The sequence below is a fragment of the Amblyomma mixtum genome, chromosome 3 (assembly GCF_055824585.1).
Source record: "Amblyomma mixtum isolate Tamu chromosome 3, ASM5582458v1, whole genome shotgun sequence".
Classification (NCBI taxonomy): Eukaryota; Metazoa; Arthropoda; class Arachnida; order Ixodida; family Ixodidae; genus Amblyomma; species Amblyomma mixtum.
Window position 1 is genome coordinate 28,910,098 of NC_143014.1, and position 17,864 is coordinate 28,927,961.

The 17,864-nt window shown below is 53.4% G+C and overlaps 1 protein-coding gene and 1 non-coding gene across 2 annotated transcripts in view; both read right to left on the reverse strand.

The window, feature by feature from the left end:
- The window catches only part of LOC149349511 (max dimerization protein 1-like), a 72,160-nt gene that overhangs the window by 29,650 nt on the left and 24,646 nt on the right, over positions 1–17,864 (reverse strand). The gene's annotated exons all lie outside the window — the stretch shown is intronic.
- On the reverse strand, positions 11,293–11,368 carry TRNAI-GAU (transfer RNA isoleucine (anticodon GAU)). Its single transcript has one exon. It is a non-coding gene; the product is annotated as a tRNA-Ile (tRNA).

Consider the following 17,864-nt stretch of genomic DNA (forward strand, 5'->3'; position numbering starts at 1 on the left):
TAAAAATGGCAGGTAACCTATCACTCTAACCCTGCAGTGCCCCTCGACATATAGCATCCTCGATCAACTCGCACCGGGTTCACCCCGAGACCAGACCGGCGAGGAGTGCTCTACGGTGGTGCCGCACAGAGATGGGGCAAGACCGCGGGCCATGGAGGAAGGAAAGAATTAAGGAGAGGCCCTGACGTGACGTTTTGTGAAGCCGCCCCGCAACCGGAAGTTGGCTCGGCTCTCCTCACTATCTGCCTTCTCCACCGAGCTACGGGGCGGGAATCGCGCGCGGCTCGCAAGCGCTTCGTAATATAAAAAAAAAACCGCGCCGCTCGCCGCTACACTCCTACACCTCCCTCCCCGTAAACACGCACCTAGACACAGACCGGCGCACAGGTGCGATGAACCTTTTCCGACGCCAGGCGAAGAAAGACGACATTGCGCGCCGCTTATAGCTCAGCTCACCATCCTCTTCGGGCTACCGTACACCCGCCGTGTGGCCTTCGACACGCAGCTCAGCATCGCCGAGAGCGGCTTCATGTTGCTGTGCTGTTTGGTGAGGTGCGAAAGTTCGCTGATCAAAACAATCAACGCTTCTTCGCGTGTCGAAGCGCGGTTCCGGAGTGCCACCTTTTCGCGAGATTCATTTCAATGCATCGATCGCTCCGCGTAACGACAACAAGTTTGACGAACAAAATATCAAATGAGCGGTTATTTGCTGCATTAAAAAGCAACCTTAGATGCGTGCGTAACGTCACGACGCCAGGCATGTAGACTTTAACACGCAAGGCCGAACACACCGTGCCGAAAGCCCGTCCACCGTCACCGAGAAACACTCGGGCCCCTAGCAACAACGACGCTAACGACGCCGTTGCTAGTGGCCCGAGTTTTCTTAGCAACAGCCACAACGTTGCTAGTGGCCCGACTTTTTAAGCCTAAATTTTGACGTCACTTCCGCCACATTCTCGCCAATGCATTGGGAATACGAAGGGCCTCTCCTTAGTTTTCCTTCCTCCATGCCGCGGCCAAAGTGCACCCGCCAGAGTGAGCTCGCCAGTGCCCCCTTGCGGACAGGCAGCGCGGCGGCCGCGGCTAGCTCGAAACACTGGCCGATCACGGAGTGCTCCAGCAGCTTTCAGAACGCAGACGCTCGTTTACCGACCCCCACTGCAGCTCCCACTCCAGTGTCAGCAAATTTGTGAAACCGGGTAACATGCCGTCAGGGTCACCAATTGATCCTAATGTTGAAAAACCTCACTAGAGGCGAAACGCAAAGGCAGTGCACGCACCGATCATGGGTGTCTTTGCAACGCAGAAGTCTAGAAGCCTGCAAGTGCACGCGCACGTCCGTCGGCCGGTATTATAACACGCAGAAAGCCACGCCTGTAGCCGGCACACTAGCTGTTTTACTTGGCAAGTTTTGTCCATGCGCAAGTTTTTATTTGGGCTGCAACGGTTGTCTTAAAGTAATCACATTTACGTGCGTCGATACTCGTCCTAATATGCTTCGACGCACACACACACACACACAAAAAAAAAACATCTCCGCAATGTTTTCCAGTTTCAGACGCTCTCCTCCTATGTACTCCGCGTGCTGCTTTCAACCGTCACCCGTAGCACACGTGCACTGCTCCCCATAATCGAGGACGGCCGGCAAAGGGCACCACACAATGCAGTAGGGACGTCTGGATAATGATTCCCGCCACGCCTTCCTTACGTGAGCGGCGACCCGCACACGTCACAGTGAAAACATTATGTGTTTGACGTCCGCTAGTAAGCAAGAAGGGTCGGACTCGCGATGTAACACCTTAGCCCCTGACAGTGACTATATATCATGGTAGAGGGCTGACACAAGATGGACAGAAGCGGGGAGACTGACATACACCTTCCAGAGATTAACATGAGAATGACGAGACCTAAGGCAGGATTGTCGAGACAAACACTCGCCGCGCTGGTATGGGCACCCCTTTATACGGTTCACAGCTCCGTCCTTCACTGCCCGCCTTGGCGCTCCTGCCAGCTGAATCGTGCCAGAAATTCGCAAGCAGGAGCCGCCGTCAGCTCGCCCGCTTCGCGGAGCATTAATCCTTCACGCGGTCGCCCTACCTAATGAACGGACGACTTAATCTGCGGGCACGCAACAACCGGCCGGACGCGGCCGAGCAAAAACTGCGGCCAGAGGTGGGGGGGGGGGGGGGGGGGGGGGCAACACGCGTCAATTTAGCGTAGCCAGCGGCCATCTGTCATCATTACGCGCATGCACAGATACCACGCCCCCTTCCCGGCACTGCCCTCGCCCTGCTCGCGTGACGTCTCGCAAGACGCCCGTAAAACAGCGCCGCAACAAGGCTGCCTATTTATAGTCTGCGCATGCGCCGTCATTCTGTTTGCTTCTTTTTTTCACAAACCAAAGCACAGAGGCTCGGGGATATAGAGACTCGGGATTATCTAGCTCCCTTTAAGCGACGAAACTTTGGTTGATTGGCCGTTCTTTCACTTGCCCCGATCGAAGTGGGGCCTCCGAAGCAGGCAACGTAGCCTCAGGATCATGCCTGCAGCCAGCACACTACTGCAGAGCACGGCGCGCGCTAAACTAAGCGAAAGACCGATGGCACAAGCATAGCACGGAGGAAGCCCGCCACGACTGCTCACAATGGAGGAGGCGTTGAGCAGGCGCCAGCGGGCTGGGTCATCTGTAAAAAGCGCACGTTCGTTTCCCGGCCATCCTCCTCCGCGCAGCGCAGCTGGTCCTTGCGCGACAGCCGGCGAGGCGAACAGTTAGTTGGCGGCTGCGCCCGGACTCCCGCAGCACGTACGCCAGTCGAACGCACGCCGCACGTAGTCGAAATGACGTCCGCGGACAGAGGAATGACGGAATGCACAGCTGACTCACACAGTGCGGCTACTGAACCTGGCCGGAACTGCTGCGCGCCGCACCTGAATCTCTCGCGTCCATTCATGGTTTATTTAGAAAGGCAGGCAGCTGGCTACCATTGTATGGCTGACGTTTGGAGAACATATCTTCGCCCAGGCTGCATCTCCCAGCCTCGGCTTACATGCCCCCTGGTAATATGCTATTAGCCAGCATTTTCAACAGACGGAACCGCCTTCATTCGTCAGGGGTGCTATGCGCGTCCTCTACGCTGTAAACTTCGCCAAGTGTTCTCCAGGACAGACCTCCGAGGCGGACAGATGATTGCCCTTTACCCTCGCGAGGAATCACCGTGCCTCCCGGCGCGTCTGTCGCGCTCGGTCGCCCGCGCTACCAGCTCCCAGAAGTACGCGCACGCCCGGGCCCCCGCGCTGTTCAGCGTCCTCGCCCCATCGAGTCCTTCGGCCGCCTCCCTCCCTGCTCCTCCCTCAGGAAAGACATCCTCAGGCCGCAGCCAGCGCGCTGGGCTCTGATGGCGGAATTTCAAAGACGTTGCTGATCTTACGACCGGCTGCTGCCTATGGTAATTCCTCGGCGCGCACTCGCGTGCAAGGGGCCTCTACTGCCTCGCTTCCTGCAGGAGGACGCTGGTTCCTGACGCCAGCACTCTGGCCGCTCGCGCGCTGCCACTAGCGTGCGGCGGCTCACCTCGGAGCTCGTGCGCCCTGCTGCCCGTCGTCCACCCCGTGCACACTTGGGGAGCAACAGCGGTGTTCAACGTGTCCCGCCGAGCTGCCGCGCAGTTCCTCCAGCTGCCGCCCGATCCCCTCTTCGTGGCGGCTCCATGTGGAAAGCCCCCGCAGTCCTCGCTAGCAGGGGCGTAGTACAAAGCCTCCGGCTGGTCGCCGGCCTCCCTGTTGAACGACGGCCAGCCAGCTTGCACCCCTAGCCCCCAGCCATTCATGCGCCCTTCCGGCGCGCGGTGGCTCCCTTCCCCCTTCCCCGCAGCTGATGCAGCGCGGCGCTGCTCTCCAAGGTACGCGGACCAGCTGCCTGCGGCGCCGAGGACGCTGTGTACCATTCTCCGTCTTTTCACATTACTGCTACGTTTCCGCAGGGCTTCGCTCACACATTAGGACGCACACACGCAAGATTAACGCATAACTCAGGCCTAAAAGCATCACACAAAGGCGCTTTAGCAGAACGGAAAATTGAAAAAGAAACGCAACTTTTCAGGCGGACGTCAAGGGTAGAGCGGTAACAACGAGGAATGCGCGCCAAGCGTACATGTACAGCAGCACAATCCCTGAGTTGGCGGCACGGCTCTCCCGCTGGAGACTGCCCCGCCCACTCTCCGAAACCACAGCCTCCGAGAGCGCAAGGGGCCAGCAGCAGGGGGCGGACGCCATCGCATCACCGCGACGGCAGGGAGCTAGCTCTCAGCGACGGCGGCAGGTGAGACGCGCGACCGCGTCACTCGAGGAGAAGACGGCGGCCGCCAGAGAATCGGCGGTGGCGCATGACGAAGGACCCGCAACATGCGCGCGCGATTCCACGCGAGACGGCGGGTGAGTGACCCAGGTCAATGCTGCTGCTTCCCCGCGCTCCTCGCATCGGCGTTGTCTCCTGCGGAGTGGACTCGACCACGCGCCAATCTTACGACGCGAGTACGAAAAAAAAAAGCGCGCGCTGACAGAAACGGTATCCTGACAGACACACGTACGAAGGGGATCCTCCCCAAAGCTGGTGTCCGCGCAACTGAGGCAAAGATCTGCTGCAGAGCGGCCTGTTTCAGCAACACTGATAGAGGGAACGGGGACAAGGCGGGGCTCGGGGCCTATCGCCGCGCTTCCCATCCGGACAAAGGCAGCCGTGATGCGCGCGAAGCGTCGGAAAGGGTCACGACCCTTCATCATACGTCACGCGGGCCACGCAGCGCGGCGGCGCCCCCAGACGTGGGCCTCCCGAAGGGGCTGCGCGTGTAGCCGGCACCACCAAGGGGGCGCCACGTGACGCCGCCACGTACCAAAGACCCTCCCGCTGCGGAGGCTTCGGCCGCCAAATCCTCGAAGCGCACAATGCGCCAAGCTCGCAATGAGGCATGCTCTCAACCTTTAAAGAGGGCCTTCGTAATTTCATTTTGAGTCACGTCACGCACTGAAAGATGACTAGCGACAGAAGCATCCGCCACGAAAAGTTACGCCTCACTATAGTGGGTAAAGAGTAAAAATAATGAGGTTTCCCCTTGTTAGGATGCAGTTCCAGATAGTACGTGGGAGGAGACACGCACAAAATCCGCTAACAGGTCAGGGCGTTATTTCGCGGACGACAGTACTGTACACGACACAAGCACTGTTGCGGCACTTGAGCCCTCTCAGTGTTTACATCCGTCCCGACCGACAATGGCACTCGTGGTCCGCCTCGAGGACGCTGCGCTGACAATGTTTTATCTCGGCCCTAGCGACAACGAAACACACCTCTCGACAGCGCCGCACTGAGATGAGAGAACTGCACTCCAACAGCAACACTGCGACGGCAGAGCTTCGGGGGATTTACCCGACGCATGCTGGCGCAGTCAAAACTAGTGACTGCACGCTATCATTTTCCGCAATACCGATCGAAGCAACATCACAACACCCGACTCGATCGCGCACTATCCAGCGCGACAGCACCAAATCTCGGCAGCTTGGGGAGACAGACTAATAAGCTCATAAGTCAGCGCACCAAAGATGGATTCCCGCAGCAGACGACGGGCACTATAGTTCAGCGAAGCGTTTTTTTTTTTTATACTTCGCTGTAGAAAAGGAACACATGCGAGCTGCTCGTGTGGCGCGATTTCCGTACGGCGCGCTTCCACGCTTGGAGACAACGCGTTCTGTGGGCTTTGTGCGTTCCAGTCGCGGCGGCAGCGTGGTCTGCAATGCCAGCAACACTGAAACGTGGCATTTAGAAAGACTATACAGTACGCAGCTGTCATAAGGATAAGCGCTGTGGATGCAATTCGTAAGCAGCAACAACAAGAAGGGTAGGCGCTATCGAGTGACGAGAAGCTGACAGAGAAACCCAGTGCCTGCAACACAAGTGTACGGCCTGCGCGTAACCGACGGCAAGCTGATGTCGCCCTAAGTAAGTCACGGTCGTGCCCATTTGCGCACCGCGGTTTTGGCCGGCACGACGACTGGGAACGAGGCAACCAGCGACCTATCTCCGGTGCAGACGCGCTCCTCTTCGAATGCGCCCGACGATGCATCACGCGCGGGACATTCTGAGAGGGTGGTCATTTCGGGCAGATTCTGAGAAGACCTTCAGCTGCATCGTCCAGCACTTCCCATTCTCAAAAGGCACAGGTAGGATGGGTCGCACAAGCATGTGGTGCAAGCATTCAGCGAACCATGTTGTTATTAGTGGCTATTTATTGGAAATAAAAAAATAAATAAAAAGCTGAAGGAACAGGTGTTGCTAGCCGCGCCATCTGCTATGGAAACCTGAAGCACCAGAGCTGCGGCTAGCGGGAATAAAAAGGACAGGGAGAAGGAAAGAAAGGGGGGAGCGATAGAAGAAAGGATAGAGTTAGGGCGGCAGTATACACTATGTACAAATACAGGATATTAAAATAAAACAAAAAAAAATGTGGAGTGCTGCGCCGCGTCAGCGAACCATCCGACTTCGGTTCTCCTCCTAGTCAAAAAGAAAAAAATGATGTTCGATTTGCCTAGTTAGGCCAAATGCTAATTAGGTACGCGAGCACTTCGGTTCGGTTTTCAGATCCAGCGCTCATGGATCACAGTTGTTCGGAAAGCGATAATGAGGTAATGTCCATATATGAGGAAGTGGCCATTCTCTTGTTTCCCTTCATAGTTCCCAGGGAGTCCTCATACCACTCCTTGCGCACTGGTGAAGCGGTCAAGCGATTGAGACCCAGGTTGCTCTTCCAGATCAATATCTCGCGATTACCTGAAATGTCACCTACCACGGTTGGCAGGTGTGTGTGCGTGCGCACGCGCGCACCTGGGTAGGTGAGCAGCCTGCCACAAAGCAGGCTTCGGATCAGACTACATGCGGGGACTGCACTGACTGTTCTGGCGTCCCGAGAATCCCAAAGCTGCGGGTGGGGTTCCATTTACGGAGAATTCATGCTGCCAACGCAGTACACTGAGCATGAGCCTACCCATCTAACTGCAAGCGCCAACTGTACTTTTGGCAGTAGAATCTCGACGATACCAATCTCACGGGGTTCTGAAAAATATTCTTATGTTCCGAAACAAACAAAATTCAAGCACCTAAGTAAGATCCACTCACGCGGATCTGTTTACTGTCGCGCGCCACCGCACACTGCTCGCGGTGCGCACCGCGAGACAGGCGGGCACTTCTTCACATGGTACACAATGCGCTCCTGCGAATTCGTGTCAACCGTGATCGCTGTGCGTTCTTGAACAAAGCGCCCGAGTTTATGCAGGGTGTTCAAACTTCCAAGATTGTTAAAAAAAAAATAGCAGAAGATCGAAAGCCGTTTTCTACGTGGCTTACGTGTCAGGAGGACACAGAGTGAAAGGATAATTGCCGCTGTCGATCGTCTAATTTTAACTAACACCAGCTAATAAGCTTTTGAGTAACTGTAGTTAGCGAGCATGCTTAGTGTACTGGAAACTCAAAGGTGCTCGCATTTCTAAACTCCTCAGTTTGGTAGAATTTTCCAAGCACGCGCGCGTTCAGAGATTGTGCAGCGTGTGTTTTGGGTTTAGTGGCGCATAGCTAGCATGCGCCAAGCTCGAGGTATAGAGAGGAATTGTTTTCTGCAGAATTTTATAACGGGAAAAAAACAGTGGTGTAGAGGGCCTAAAAAGTTAATTTGTACACCTAGTGGTGATATATGAAACGAAACGAAAGTTGATTCGAGTACCAAAAAAAAGTTGAACCATCATGCCATAGATACCGCCCCATATCCCTCACAAGCATTTGTTAAAAGTTTATGGATCATGCAATTTAGTCGCACATCGCATATTTCCTGATATCAGTAACTTTGTCTCACCCCAGTCAGCACGGTTTTCGTAAAGGAACATCGTGTGACACTCAGTTAGCTCTGTACATTAATGCCATCTGTTCTAACTTAGATCTAAACGTACCAGTGGATGCACTGTTCTTGGATTTCGATAAAGCCTTTGATAGAGTGCCCCATAAATGGCTTTTTTTTTTAAACTTCCACGTCTGAACTTTTACCCGCTCATTCTCGATTGGATACAGAACTTTCTCACTAATCGTCAACGGTTCATGCATGCTAAGCAATAAAATTTGCGCGGCTTATTGGGAAGTCCACTAAATGCTTACATAGAAAATTTCACTAAAATACCTCAAGTAGTTTTCACATTACAAATTTTTAGATGATTCTCCGCAATACAATACTTGCAGAGACCTGGTGTGGCAAGACAACAAAATTACCGAAATGCGAAGTAGGTGCGTCGTGCGCCGCAGTTCTATGGAGGCCGCTCCGCCTTCTCATCGGCTAAGACCAAGAAGCGCGACGCGGCGTCGCCACCATCGCCTTCGCGCTTCAAGCTCACGGAGAGAGAGAGAGCAGGAGCTCCGGAAATCTCGACCACCTGGGGTTCTTTAACGTGCACTGACATCGCACAGTACACGGGCCCATAGAATTTCGCCTCCATCGAAATTCGACCTCCGCGGCCGGGATCGAACCCGCTTCTTTCGGGTCAGCAGCCGAGCGAGCCACCGCGGCGGCCGTCGCAATCGCGGTAACCCGGCGGTGCATCCGGCGCTTTCGCGAAAACGAAACTTTACCCGTACCGCAGCTCCGCCGCAGAGCCTTGGTCAGTTGTTTGCGCGCAGCCATTGTATTCGCGTTCGCTACCAGGCGTCGACACCGGGGCGAAGGTCAGCCTCTGACGACACATCGGCGCGATCGTCCCTGAATGAACCTACGTGGCCATGCTGCTGAGCGATCGCATCGGTGGGCGTCATCAGTCGGGGGAAACTGCCCTGCGCTGCAGCCGCACCGTAGTGCCAACGCACGGGGTCTTCGTCGCTTTCCCTGCCGCTCTCGTTTCTTTGTCTTTGAGACGGATCACACAGATCCTTTTCGTCGCCGATGGCGCCCTAAACTAATACCCCTGCTACACGGGCGTTTCGAATGCCTTCCAACCGAACGTCATTCGACTCGACTGCCAAACGTGCGCTGCTACACGACGTTTTTGAACGGCATTCGGTTGGAATGACTTTCCAGTCGAAGAGCTCCGCGGAGACATTCCAGATTTTGGAATGCCTTCGAAACGCGACACAGCCCGAACCAACCAATAGCCGTCGCCGCCTCCGTCGCTTCGCCCCGCCCACCGCCGCGCGACTGCTTTCGGCTCTGTGGCTGTTCATTTCGATACCCGCTACTCGTTTTTTTCTGCTGTTTGTTTAGTAAATTGTTCGTGTTCCGTCTAAGTGAGTGCTTGCAGATAATAGTACACCAATGAACATTTACCGCGTGTGCATGAAATTTCCCCAGGAGTGCGCCGATGAGGACGACTGCAGTCATACTACTGTTTACATTGGTTTACATCGCTTCGTATGAACAGCTTGTGCTCGTTTGCAAGACACAAAACGAAATATGCGCTTTAGTCCTATTAAATAATCTCTTCTCTTCTGTACCAATTGTACCCGTGCTTGTTTACGCAGTGCGACAATCTGTGGGAAGCGCCGACGCGATCGCTCGCCAGCCGGGTTGTTGACATCGGATGATCGGCGCTTCTCGCTAATTTTCCCGGCTTCCTCCGACATGCCCAGTACTTTATTTTAAACTACTTTATCCAGAAGTATGTTTGGTGACCGTTCGCGCTAACTGATATGGCCTAACTTGTTAGTCACAAGCTAGCGACGGCGACGACTGCTGCTGGCCGTAAAGCACTGCTCGGCAGCTCGAGTCACACCGCCGCTTCCCGTTCATCGTATGCGCGTCCTGCGATGTAAGCAATAGTTGATTTCATGTAACTGTTGTCAAAACTACACTCGTTGACCATTTGCATTCGCTAAAACTTGTGAATTCGTTCTTCACAACCACCGCAATCACCGATCCAACTTTGCGGACTCGCTAGGCCTAGTCGTCGCTGAAGGGAACGGAGTCGTCGTCGGCTGAAATTGATTTGGCAAGTGGTTATCGCTATTGAGTGTCCAAGTGTGCACATGTGAAATATAGCCGTTCGTTTCGCTTATTTCCAATACGGATAATGTATAAGCGCGCATGTATTCGCACTGTCCCCTCATCAGCGTGTTTTCGCTCAGCCGCCGAACTCCCGAGGGCATGAAGGCTGACCGTCCGCCGATCGGATTCGTCGGTGTCGTTTAGCCAAAAAACTTGTCCCACTGCAATCATGTTATAGTAAACTAGATAGTTCACTATAATCACATGATGCTGTACACCGTGATAGTGCCGTTGTCGGACTAGTGTGACCGTCGTCGTCGTTGTACACTGAAAACGAGCTGAGAATTTCGAATGCGTTTGGAAACTGCCGTGTAGCACCGCGGGAGTCCGTCGAGTTCGAATGCCATTCCAAGTCTCGAATGCCATTCGACTCAGATGTCATTCGAAAGTACCCGTGTAGCACAGGTATAATATGTTCTTCCCGAATGCATTTCTAATAGGGTATAGGTATGTTTTGAGATGACGAACGATCAATGGAAAATTAAGCCCGGTTGAATTTTACTCTTACTGCATCTCTGCGTGGAAATAAGGAAATAACTAAGTCAATGAATAAAATACTTTTTTTCTGAGCGCGTACTATAACTCATAGCTCCCACAGTTGTGTACTTCACTCTACAATAGAGAATGAAAAGTCGGACACCAGCCGTTTCTGTACGGACCCAAGCCCGGCTCGGGCCCGCAGCTTTAAGCCCGACCCCAGCCCCGGCCTGCAACTTCAGGCCCTGGCCCAGCCCAGGCCCGGCAAAACAAATCATGTCCCGGCCCGCGGGCCGGGACCGGGCTTTCGGGCTGGCCCGAGCCCGTGCTGTGCACCACTTCCGATGGCTGCGCCAGAAGATTTCGGGCTTTTTTCCTTGAAGAAAGAGGTCTATTCAAGTTCTTCACGAAACACACAATCGTGTTCGCAGTGGTCAAAAGACTAGAGGAGACACATTTGGAGGTAACATAATTGCTTAGTGGAAATATACCGAGACAATAAAGTTGAAATCGCACGGGAGGGGATAAGAAGTGCGACAATAAGGTGCACAAAGGACTAAGGCAGGGTTGTCCGTTATCACCCCTGCTTATCATCATTTATATGATAGATATGGAAAGAATGTAGGTCAAATGTTCAGGGGAATCCCCCAAGGTGGAGTATATTTGTAATAAGAGAGTAATTACTCACCGACATCCACCCGAGCGCAGCCATGCGGCTACAGCTTTCTAAGAAACTTCAATAGTTAAAAAAAATCGTCCTGGCCCGGGGTTCGAACCCGGGACCACTGCTTCATCGGAGCAGTCGCTCTACCAATTGAGCTAACCGGGACGGCAAGCTTATGGTACGGCGAGAGCGAATTGATCAATAACTCCACGTGGGAACTTTGTTGATCAAATGCTTAGGGGAACGCCCCAAGGTGGAGTAGATTTGTAACAAGGGAGCAATTACTCATTGAAAAAAGGTTACCAGAAAATAACCTTGGCTATAATCTCTCGTACAAATTAGAGTAGAGGCTCCCGGGCTTCATGTGTGCGGACGATACTGCACTATTACCTGACAGCCAGGAAGATTTGCAGACTCAGGTTAACGCTTGCGGAGAAGGAGGAGACGTTTCAGGCTTTTCTTTTATCGCCATTAAGTCAGGTTTGATGACGTTTAACCATTACAAAGAACAGATGCTCACCGTACAAGGACTTGAAATACACAGGCTGACAGCATACAAATAACTCAGGGTATGGGCAAACGAAAGACAAGATATACACGGAAAAGCATGAAAAGACAACTAGAGGGAAAGGGCGAAGAGATACCGCGATAATGAAACATAGGTCATTGCTGGAGTACACGTATGAAAGGAGTATAGACAATTAACTTCTGGGTGCGTGTTTTCATTTTTGTAATGATGCGTAAGGCTCTATTATACATGGATTACCACACGTTCTCCTACGGCCACTAAATAATTTATAATCGAATTTCTTTCTCATGCTGTTTCAGTTTCGATTTCAACAGCCTAACGATGACTGTGATGTCAAAGTGTGCTTATAGGTCACGTGAAACATGAAAAAATTGGATACACTTAAGCTCCTCCAAAAGGGTATTAATTCCTATATAGTATGCACATGGGAATTCTCTACTGTACATTCACAGATCCCTGGGAGTCCTCATAACCCTCCTGGTGCAGTGGTGCGGCGGTTAAGCGATGCGTCACTGCCCTGCAATGGCAGGAGCTCCCAGCGCTACGCGACCCAGGTTGCTCTCCCCTAGCGACCAATCAGTAATTTAACTGCCACCTGCAACTATCGACAGGCAGGTTGTGAAGACGCCGTCAGGTCACGTGACCTAGGTGGCCTACCTGCCCACTAGGCTGCTCTCTGGGGACCACCTGACAAGCCCGTGACTTTTCGCTCACAACGCCGACGCCGGATTTTCTGTTGAACGCGGCTTTAACCAGCATATGATCACAGCTTCGTCGTTTTAATTCAAAGTCAGCTTGCCCCAAGAGCCGGTATGACAACGAATGTAGAAGCAGGGATTGTATTGCAGTTTTTTCATGCCACATGTGACTTATACTGACCTTTGTCATCGCAGCCATCGTTCGCTGTTGAAACCGAAAAAGCATAACAGGAAAGTTCGATTATAAATTATTTAGTGGTTGTATACGTGAATACCAACGTGCTGATTCATGCAAATTAGTGTTCCGCATCGCTGAAGACAAGAAAACATGCCACCAAAATTGAAAGCATTTGGAAAGAAATATTGGCGCCAGGCCTTACTTTCGGGAAAGCGATTTTCTGCCTAAGGGAACAAGTGCAGTCGGGGCTAGAATAGAAAAAAAAAAAAAAATCGGGAGAGCTGTTGGCCGATCAGTAATAGGTGCCCACGACAAAACCAACGACAAGGCAGTACAAGGGGATATGGGCTGGGCATACATAGTTCGAAGCATGGCAAGCTCAGCGTAAAACGTTACATGAAGAAGGCCTGAAGAAACTGGATGATAACAGGTGGGCAGCTAAGGTAATTAAATATTTGTACAGACGGAACGTCGACACACAGTGGCGGAATAGTGACAAGTATGCAAGAACCTATGGACGGAGAAATAGAGTTTTAAACAACAGGTCAGAAATGCAAAGGGTAAGATTCAATCGACGGAGAAATAGATTCTAGACGTGTAGAGACATTGGAAAAGGGAAATCGGGAAGACTAAAGCCGAGTTAGATAACTTAGCACTGCGCCGAAAAATTTCCCGTCTATCACTCTTCCACAAGCTTTATCACCATCCTTCCCTTCATGATGAATTCTTTCAGCCACCGCCAGTTATCTTTCCACGTCGCGATCATCCTTACAAAGTTAAACGCATTAACTGCCAGTCATTCCATTATGCCTATTCTTTTTTACCACGCACAATAACCGAATGGAACGCTTTGCCATCAGAAATTGCCTTATGTAATGCCCTCGGGCCTTTAAGGACGAAATAAATGAAATGAAAAATCTGATCTAAATAAATTCCAACATCTTATGCACTCATGTTTCAACAACTAAAAAGGTATTTTTTTGAGCGTTCTTTTCTTCCGCCTTGTCTTCTTCTTATTTTATATTTTTTGTTTTGTACTTCAGCGCACCTTTTCCAGTGTCGTCTTTTTCTTTTTCTAGCGGTGCTGTTATTTATGCTCAAATTTTGCTGTTATGTGCATTGTTGCGACCCTTTCTGTGAATGCCTACTTATGATTAATATTTTGTGATTTCTATTTTATTTTAGTGCAATATTTTTAACTTATAACAATGCTTTGTACTTACTCCCCCCCATGTAATACCCTCAAATGAGGGCCTTTGGGGGTATTTTAAATAAATAAATAAATAAATAAATAAATAAATAAATAAATAAATAAATAAATTCATCTATGATCACTCAAAAGGCAGAATACTACTTTTTGAATCGACATCAGGGTGAATGTAACCAAGATGATGACACACGAAGTGTGAGGTAAACCAGAAGAAACAATGGAACATATTTAATTAAAATGCGGCAGTATCATTCTCGATGTCGACACAGACACAGTCACTCTCCATGAGGCCCTAGGGCTTTGAGGTAACAAAGTTAATGTGAACAGATCTGTGGTAGACCTAAGCAAAAAGCGATTGGAAGATTGTTTGCTCAAAAGCAGGGTGGTGGCGTGAGGATACAAGTTAACAGGATTAAAAAATGGTCGAAGGTAAAAGCGAAGGAGCAACGAAAAATGGTGAATTTACAGATAATGCCGTTAAATTTGGCAGGTTGGCTAGATAAATAGAGCGAAAAAGAAATGCCGAGCATGCCACCACCCCGTTACAAAGGGGACGCTCTCCTAACTAAATAGCGTTGCAGCCCTTCCATTATAGAAAGCGCCAGTGGGTCACATGCCCGACCGAGCGAGATGGGCACTCGAGAAGGAGGGTATCGGCACTGCAGTCCACTCGCCGGTGGCCAACCCAATCAAAAGAGGCTCCCCACCTCGTGCACTGCGGACGCTGATATCCCGTATATGGAAAGAGCGCAATCGCTACCAGGAAGGTTGAGATCCAAGAGCGGCTGCAATGGTTGAGGCAATACTGCCGGCGAGTTTGTTTTCCCCACCGCGCAGGGAACAGACTGGCGCGCAGATAAGGCCAGCCGGAGAGCGCGGGTACGAGAGGCATATCGCCGAGCTCTGTTCACACGCCGATCACGTGTCGTCTACGTGACGCGTGGTTTGCACCGAGGACAGGGAGCCTGGCGCGACGCCAGATGACACACACGCGAGAGAGGAAGCCACCAACAAAACAGACGAACCATGCAGGGCGCAAAAGAAAGAAGCGCGTATCGCTGCTGCCTCGCCCAGCGACCGACTACAAAGCAGAGAAGGCGCGCAGTCACGCCGATACCAAATCACGCGATGTTGACGCGGTCCGCCGCTTTCGTAACCGACGACGCGCGCCGAGGGGGCCACGCCCGTCGGCTGTTCCGGCTTGTTTGCAAGCGGCTAGAGGGCGCGCACACCGAGCGACGCTCTCCTTCCTCGCACATGGCAGTGCTTGCAAATATCCGCCAGACTCCGCTGCACACGACCATAGTCGGTACAACGACCGGGCATGCTAAATTCTAGCCACCGATTTTCGCACGCGACTCGGCACCCCCCTCCCTCTTCAGCCGATGTGAAAGGCCACACATTCAACCTCCCTCCTCCAGCCCGCGCGCACACAAAGTTTCGGCCGAGGCCCGCAAAGCTATTTTTGGGAAGCCTCCTTCGTCGATGAGATTCCTTCGAGAGCGCGGCGAGCCGCCCGGCCACGCCAGCGCTCAGCCGTGGCGCCCCAAAACGGCATCGAGCGAGCGGATTCCTCTCGAAAGCGTCCGTGGACGGCAACGCGGAAAGATTGAGCAAGCGCGCACTGCGCGGGGACACTGCCGATGTTCGGCGGCCTTTTGGTGCCAAGTTGCTGCCTCATCGACTGCGAAGCGTCGCTCGAGAAGAACGAGAAATCGTCAACTCCAGGCTGATAATCGGGTCCCGGAGGAAGATTCGTCAGGCGCACCCCCTCCGTCACACCCGCAGCTCGCTGCCGGACGACGAGTGACGTGAGCCTGCGAAGACCTGATGAGATTCCGGGGCCCGCGCGAGACGCACGCACAGAGAGGATTAGGCGCGCTGCAAACGGGCGAGGTTTCGGCATCACCAAAGCAGTCGGCTTTCCCTAAGCCCCTGGCTCAATCCCCGCCGTTCAATGACGAGAAGCGTCCCGAGACGCCAGCCGCTGATCTGGGCCGGTCCTCGCTGCCGGCCCAATTAGCGAGCGGACTGTGCCAGGACGGCGGCGTCGCCCCGTGGGTTGCACGAATTGATACGCCAGCAGTGTCGTTCCTAATGAGAACGCCTCATGCTACTCTGCTACTCGGGGCACGCGTGACGACCCAGGGCGGCGCAGTGTTTGGCTACCGGCACACATTAAATGCCAAGCAAAATGGCGGGAGATAAATGTGGGTGAGTCGCTCTTTACAGTGCTCTGACGGCCACCCAAAATCATGGGCCAAGAATGAGAATAAGGTCAGGGGTTTAACGTCCCAAAGCGACTCAGGCTATAAGAGACGCCGTAGTGAAGGGCCCCGGAAATTTCGACCACCTGGCGTTCTTTAACGGGCACTGACATCGCACAGTACACGGGCCTCTAGAATTTCGCCTCCATCGAAATTCGATCGCCGATCACGGGATCGAACCCGCGTCTTTCGGGTCATCAGCCGAGCACCGTAACCACTGAGCCACGGCGGCGGCTGAAAAAACAGGAAGGCGTCCCCAACGTATGGCGATAAGAGGCGGCGGCGCTGATGAACGACGTCCGCGTCGGCTGCCGGGCCAGAACCGGTTGCAGCGCGGTGAAAAATGAGGCTTTTGTCGAGCCATCGACTACGCTCGTCCGCAATCAAGCGGGCCGCGGAGAGCGTCTTCCTGCGAGGGCGGCTCGCGCGCCGGACCCGCGCCCAGCGGGCTCGAGACCTCCGGAGCACCACTTTTAAAATCGTCCGCCGGCGGCGCGAGCATAAGCAACGAGCCGGGTCAATCCGAGGGCCGCTTTCGCGGCCGCGCCAATTAAAGGCGCATACGCCGCTCAGATGCACGCAGGGATCGCACACAACAGACCGCTGCGGCGTCCTTAGCGTGTAGTTTTGAAAAAAAAAAAAAGAAATGAAAATTGATTTCGAAGAAAGGAAATGGCGCAGTAACTGTCTCACGCATCTCGGTGGACACCCGAACCGCACCATAAGGAAGAGACAAAGGACGGAGTCAAAGAAAGAGGTGCCGTAGTGGAGAGCTCCGGAATAATTTCGACCACCTGGGGATCTTTCCAATTTCGATCCTTAACATGCGCTGACATCGCACAGCACACGGGCGCCATTTACGTTTCGCCTCCATCGAAACGCGGCCGCCGCGGTCGGGTTCGAACACGGCGAGGTTCGAACCCGACCCCCCCCCCCCCCATCCTCTCTCCTCCAAAGCACGCACACATACTTGAGTGGCCCGTAAAGGTGGCGCCTAGAAAGCAAAAACAAGGTGAATAAAAGCGGCCCGGTGGCACTGCAAAGAAGCCAAGTATTGCAAAAATAAAAATACGTTGTCTGCACCTTCGGCGTGCCTCCAAAGGTGCTCCAAGCTCAAGTAGCGAGCATTCGTTAGCACCAAACACGCTCTCTTTGCGACCGTAGACGCGTTCCATCTGCCGTGAAAGATGGGTGACCCCGCAACAGAGGGAAGCATAGCAACGCAGCACCAGGAGCTCTCTCCACCGGACAACACGGCGAGACCAGCGACGGCAGAGCGGCCGCCGCGGAAGGCCAGGGCCAACCGGTTCATTTCCGGAGGCCGCCAGCCGCGAAAAACAATCCCCCGAGCGGCGCCGACGTGTGCCGCACAGCCTTGGCGCGGCTCCCGGAGCCCCGATTCCAGGTCACGCGACGGGGCCGAAAAGCGAAACCGACCAGACGGGCCCTTACATAAGAAGCAGCTCGCTTTGGCGGCGTGTTTGCTTTGGCGCGAACGCCAACGACATCGCGCCGTGCCGCCGACCCCGGGCTCCTCTTCTGGCGGCCCCGTTTCGACAGGCCCCGAGGAGGGAAAAACGGGTCGCCGCTCGGCACCACTTTCCCCGTAGGAGAGACGCGTGTGTTGAGCGGCCTCTGCAACGGTGGCACAAAGGTCACGAACCCTGGAACGCCCACGACAGCCTACGAGCCGCTCTTAGAAACACTGCCTCAGGCCAACCCGACAAGACAACGTAGGCCCGAACAGCTCCGGCGACACGTAGCACTTGCAATGCCTTCA